The sequence below is a fragment of the Otolemur garnettii genome, unplaced genomic scaffold (assembly GCF_000181295.1).
Source record: "Otolemur garnettii isolate 467f Iridium unplaced genomic scaffold, OtoGar3 scaffold00156, whole genome shotgun sequence".
In the NCBI taxonomy this organism is placed as follows: Eukaryota; Metazoa; Chordata; class Mammalia; order Primates; family Galagidae; genus Otolemur; species Otolemur garnettii.
Window position 1 is genome coordinate 4,154,143 of NW_003852551.1, and position 6,022 is coordinate 4,160,164.

The 6,022-nt window shown below is 36.9% G+C and overlaps 1 protein-coding gene across 3 annotated transcripts in view; it reads right to left on the reverse strand.

The window, feature by feature from the left end:
- The window catches only part of EYA3 (EYA transcriptional coactivator and phosphatase 3), a 105,520-nt gene that overhangs the window by 90,855 nt on the left and 8,643 nt on the right, over positions 1-6,022 (reverse strand). The gene's annotated exons all lie outside the window — the stretch shown is intronic.

The window sequence follows — 6,022 nt, forward strand, 5'->3', positions numbered from 1 at the left end:
CCTCAGTAGAGTGCAGTGGCATCACAGCTCACAGCAACCTTCAGCTCCTGGGCTTAGGTGATTCTCTTGCCTCAGCCTCCGGAGCAGCTGGGACTACAGGCACCCACAATGCCCGGCTATCTTTTTGTTGCAGTTTGGCTGGGGCCGGGCTCGAACCCACCACCCTCAGTATATGGGTATATTTGGTAGGCCAAAGCCCTACTCACTAAGCCACAGGCACTGCCCCTGTCTTTCTTTTTTTAAAAGAGACAGGGTCTTAATCTGTCACCCATGCAGGAGTGCAGTGGCCTGATCAAAGCTCACAATTACTGGGCTCAAGCAATTCTCTGGCCTCAGCCTCCTCAGACGCTGGAACCACAGGTGCATGACACTACACCTGCCTAATTTTTTTTTCTTTTAAGAGAAAGAGATCTCTAATAAAAAATCCCAGAACAACAGATACTGCCATGGATGCAGAGAGGAAGAAACTCTTAAACACTTTTGGTGGGAATGCAAACTAGTACAACCTCTGTGGAAAATTGTATGAAGATACCTCAAAGAGCTTAAGGTAGACCTACCATTGGATCCAGCAAAGGTCATTTTATAAAAAGGACACCTGCACGCAAACGCTTATAGCAGCACAATTCACAATCACAAAGACATGGAAACAACTCAAGTGCCCAATTTCTTGGGCAATATATGAATGAATAAAATGTGGTATACACATACTACAAAGTACTACTCAGCCATTAAAAAAAAATGGTGATCTATTACCTTTTTGACAAGAAACTATTCTTCTAAGTGAAACATCACAAGAATGGAAGAAAAAAACACATGTACTCAGTACCAAATTGGCACTAATCAACCAACACTTACACACACATATGGAAGTAAATCTCAAAGAAAATCAAGCTGGGGGAGGAGGGCAATGGGGGTGAGTAAATTCACACCTATTGGGTACAATGAAAACTCTACCTGGGTGACGGACCCACTTTTAACTTTGACTCAAACAAAGTATGTAAACAAAATGTGTACTCTCTAAAATTCTGAAATTAAAACAAAAAGGAGAAAAAGAGACATGGGTCTCTCTATGTTGTTCGGGCTGGTCTCAAATTCCTGGCCTTAAGAAGTCCTCCCTCCTCAGCCTCCCAAAGTGCTGGGATTACACTGTGCCCAGGCTATATGACATTCTTTATATGACATAACTATAGGGACAGAAAACAGAAAAGAGGTTGCCAAGTGTTGGGGAGAGGAGAAGAGGTTGGGTACAAAGAGGCAAAAAGGAATTTTCTAGGGATGAGAAAGAGAAACTATTCTATATTTTGACTGTGGTGAGTTACACAATTGTACACAATTCATAAAACTTGCTGAACTATATACTTAAAAGGAAAAGTTTACTGTATTGTAAATTATACCTCAAAAATTATAATAGGCTCTATTAGATTTTTAAAAAGAAAATCACAAATGAAGCTGAATAAAATTCTATGACTATAATACAAACACATAAATAAAACTGTAAACAGTCAGTCCACAACTGGACCCCTGTATTTGAGTACAGAAGTTTAAAATGTTGACTAACAAAACTGTAAACACAGTTGTAAGAACAGTTTATTTATGAGTGAATAAATTTAAAATGCTGGCTTTCTTACCTGATACCATTGTAACAGAAGAGTTTTCCATTAGATAGATGACTTAAATGAGGTCAAATAGTATAAATTCCTATTTTCACTTAAAATGTCTGCCTTCAGATATCCTTTCCCTACTTAAATAGAAATGCTGGAAAAATTCTACCCATATCTTAAATCACTGAAGGTAAACCTGTACAACATGCAGTCATTCAGAAGCAATTACACCTAAATGGAAGCTGATACTCATTTCAAAAAGAAAAAAAGAGAAAAAGACCTTAGCCTTTCAATCTCCAGAACTTTTAGAAAATAACTTTCTATTATCTAAAGATATCCAGTCTATGTTATTCTGTGATGGCAAACCAAGAAGACGAAAAGTTTGTCCTATCTTCCTTTAGTTCTCTGAACATATTTTAAATGGCTAATTTAGAGTCTTTGCTTACTTAGTAAGTCCAATGTTTGCTCTTCCTCAGGGACAGTTTCTGTATTTTACTTTCTTTTCTGTATGGACAATTCTTAATTGGAGTGTGCGTAGTTTTTTGGGGGGGGGCATGTCTTTTAATATTCTGTTGAAAACTAGACATTTTAAATATGCATTGTGACGACTGAAAATCAGAGTGTCCAGTATTTGTTGTTGTTACTATTTACTGTTCTTTGTTTCTTTAATGACTTTTCTGAACTAATTATGTAAAGTCATGAGGCCACTGAAGTCTCTGCTCTGTTAATGCTCAGGGAATGACTGGACAGAGACTTCCTTAGATGCCTGGAACCAATACATCCCAGTCTACACTGACAGGCTTGTATACCTGTTAGGGTACACTTTCACACTTAGCCACAAAGTTTACAACTCTGCCTTAGCCTTCACTTCCTGCCTGCACAGAGCCTCAAGATCAAGCAGAACTGAGAGCTTAGGGCCTTCTAAGTTCTTTCCTAAGCATATACACAGCTCTACACATGTACATAGCCTTTCAGATTCCAAAAAATATATCAGAACTTTATAAATTCCTTTATAAACAGCTCATTTACCAGCTTTTTCTTTTAAACATTTTGGTTAGCCTATTATTTACCCTAACAATGAGGCACTCAAGATGTTCAATGCCTCTGTACTGCCTCTGTTTTCAAAGAACACTCTAGTGGGAAAGTGGTAGTTTGTACTGGGTGAGCTCCAAGTCAGGTCAAGTACAGATGGTTTTGTGAATGAGGCCTTTCAAGGAACAGCTAAGTAAAATAATGACTACTGTCTGGGAATGGGACTTTATAACACTCCAACTCCTTTTGCCTCTTCCAGTGGCTGATCTTCACCATAGATCAGTGGTTCTCAACCTTCCTTATACCTCCTAATGCTGTAACCCTCTAATACAGTTCCTCCTGTTGTGGTGACCCCCAATCATAAAATTATTTTCACTGCTACTTCATAACTGTAATTTTGCTACTGTTATGAATCGTAATGTAAATATCTGATATGCAGGATGTATTTTCATTGTTACAAAGGGGTCATGACCCACAGGTTGAGAACTGCTGCCATAGATGCTATTAGTTTTCAAGGCTACTGTGGAGTTAGAAAGGAGGTATGAGAAAAGAGCAAGTTAAAATGCCACAAAGTTTGCTGTCTTTGCTAAGATTAAGCTGCTCTTCTTGAATAAATTCTCCCAGATTGCCGTAATCCTGTGTTTAATTTCTAGAATTCAGAAAAAGCTGACAATTTTTGCTAGTTTTGTCGAAGAAACAACTTTCAGGCATTCTTACTCTGCCACGTTTGCCGACATCCTCTGCAATGAATTTTTAGAAATTCCTTCAGCTCATTCTTTATACTTGTTATTCCGCTATTCAGTCCATTTAAATTATTTTATTTCAATATTTCCATTTCTTGTTTACCTTTTTATTTCCTCTAAAGTTAATAGTAATGTTTACTTTAAAATCACCTTCAGTTTATACTATTTCCTTTAGTGTTGACTAACTACAGCCGGTACCTCTCTTTCATAGTATAATTTTCCTCAAATGACTGACAAATCTAGGTTATTAGTTCACATTTGTAGTTGGGAGTTTCAACTAAACAGCTTTTCCTCAAAGTGGATGAAAATCTCTGTTCATCTGTTAGTTCTAATTATATACACCCACCTCTACAGACTGTGGAAGAGGAGTGAAATGTGCAGTTAGGCAGTGTCTGCAGGTAGTTTGCTTTCTCTATATGAATCCCTATTTCTTCTGAGCACCACATAAATTACTTGGGTTACAGCTGGTCTCTCACTTTGAGGGGGCTATTTCAGATGGGGTGATAATTTCTCTAAGATGGTAATTTATCAGCAGAGATATGAATAATGAGAAGAGAGCTATAAGATGTAAAGGAGGGCTTTCCAGAGGGCACAAGTGTAAAGAAACGGGAAGGGTAATATCTTGGCATGTTCCAGAAACAGCAAAAAGGCCAGTGTTAACAAAAGAACTAGTGGCGGAATGAGACATGAAAAGCAGATTAAGAGCAAGACTGTGCACAGCCTGTAACATGTAATCAGGAGTTTTGGGAAGCAATGAGCGCTTTGAAGCAAGAGAATGACATATTTTGAGAATAGAGTGTAAAGGTCTTGGGGGGGGGGTTTAAAAAAAAAAAGAATAGAATATAATAAAATACATGCCCTCCCCAGGCAAATTGTTTAAGCATTTGAAACAGTTTCTCTAAGCTTTATCCAGCGGACAAATAACCAGATGCTCACAATTAAAATAACCAGATGGGCCAGGAATCTGATGAATGTTCCAGGTACTGTTGAGTTCTGTGTATTTGTTTACGTGGAGTTTGATATAGTTCTGAAACTTTAACATATACTTTTGGCTGTGATCTCTTATTTTCTCCATAAATACAATCTCACTATTTCCTATCTTTTAGAAAACCATTAAAGTCTCATTAGCTAAAGCCTACCTCTCTTGACTTACTAACTTTTAAAAAACATCTAACATACTAACATATCCACTCAGAATCCTTTGTACTTACAGAGTCCTGCTGATGCAGACACAAATATCCAGCAGACCTACACTACTTTAAGATCCTCAGAGAGCCTTTTAGCTCTCACAACTAAGGTAACAGCACAAATCACATTTCTGTGAAAAAACTGCAACCATCTACACCTTCTCTGCTGGACTTTCCATAGACAGATAAAAGCCATCACCCCGCTTGTCAACTCCCTCCATAATAAACAGCACAGCCAACTGACTGTGGTGAAGGTGGTGAATTCTTCTGGCTACTTTATTTAGGAGGCATAACTGATTTACATATCATGGTACTGTCAGCTGTAGGAATATTTATAGTAACTTTACACTTAACAGACTACTGTGAGAACCTACTGAAAAAAATTTTTAAATATTATGTATGTACATATATTTATAGGCAATTTCAAATCCTTCTAGAAAAAATGTTTTCTCTGGAATAGATTTTCTAAGAATTGTTTCTACAATTTCTAGCATTTCTTAGAAAATAGTCCCTTGAAGTTGTCTATAAAACAATCTTTAATAAAAATCAGCATAAGCTTTTCCCTACAAGCTTCTAATAAAACAGGAAGATGTGTTCCACCGGAAAAGTTCCAAAACCACAGTAGAAAGTATAAGAAGGAACAGGTTGATCCGAATTAGCTATCACAGTAAGCTTAATAATAGTCCAACAATTCTTCTAACTGTATCACTGCCAACATTCCTTAGACCTCTCTTCAGTTTTTAGTACCTTATCAGTCACAAAACTTAAAAATCTGTTTGGAGATCCAGACTCCACAGAACTCAAAGACTCCAAAACTTTATTTTCATCCTCCTTTAACCAGTGAAGTTAACATTTCTAAGAGAATCACATTTTTTTTTCTTGTACGTGGCCTGACACATGGTATTATACTCCAACAGGAATAGTCTATAAATGTGTTGCTTCTAGTTACACAGGAAAAGTTGTACCCTGTTTCATCCATTTTCTAACAACCTACATCATTCTATATATTTTTATGTATCTTTATATATCATATGTATCACAATGCTCCAGTATTTGGGTAACATTTACTATACACTAACAGAACTCAACTTTTTGAAATGTATGTCTTTAGATGTCAGAAGAAATGTAAGATCTAGGTTCAATTCTTTATTAATGTTTTATTTCCCCAAATTTATCTACTCCTTCAAAAATCCACTGAACAGGGAAGAAGAGAGGTTAATGGCTACAAAAATATAGTTAGAAGGAATAAGATCTGGTGTTCAGAAGCATAGTAAGGTGACTATAGTTAACAATAATGTACTGTACAGTTCTAAATAGCTAGAAGAAAAGAAGTAGAATGTTTTCAGCATAAAAGACAAATGTTTGAGGTGATGGATACCCTAGTTACCCTGATTTGATCACTACACACTGTATGCACATACCACATGCACCTACACAACATGTATAACTGTTATGTATC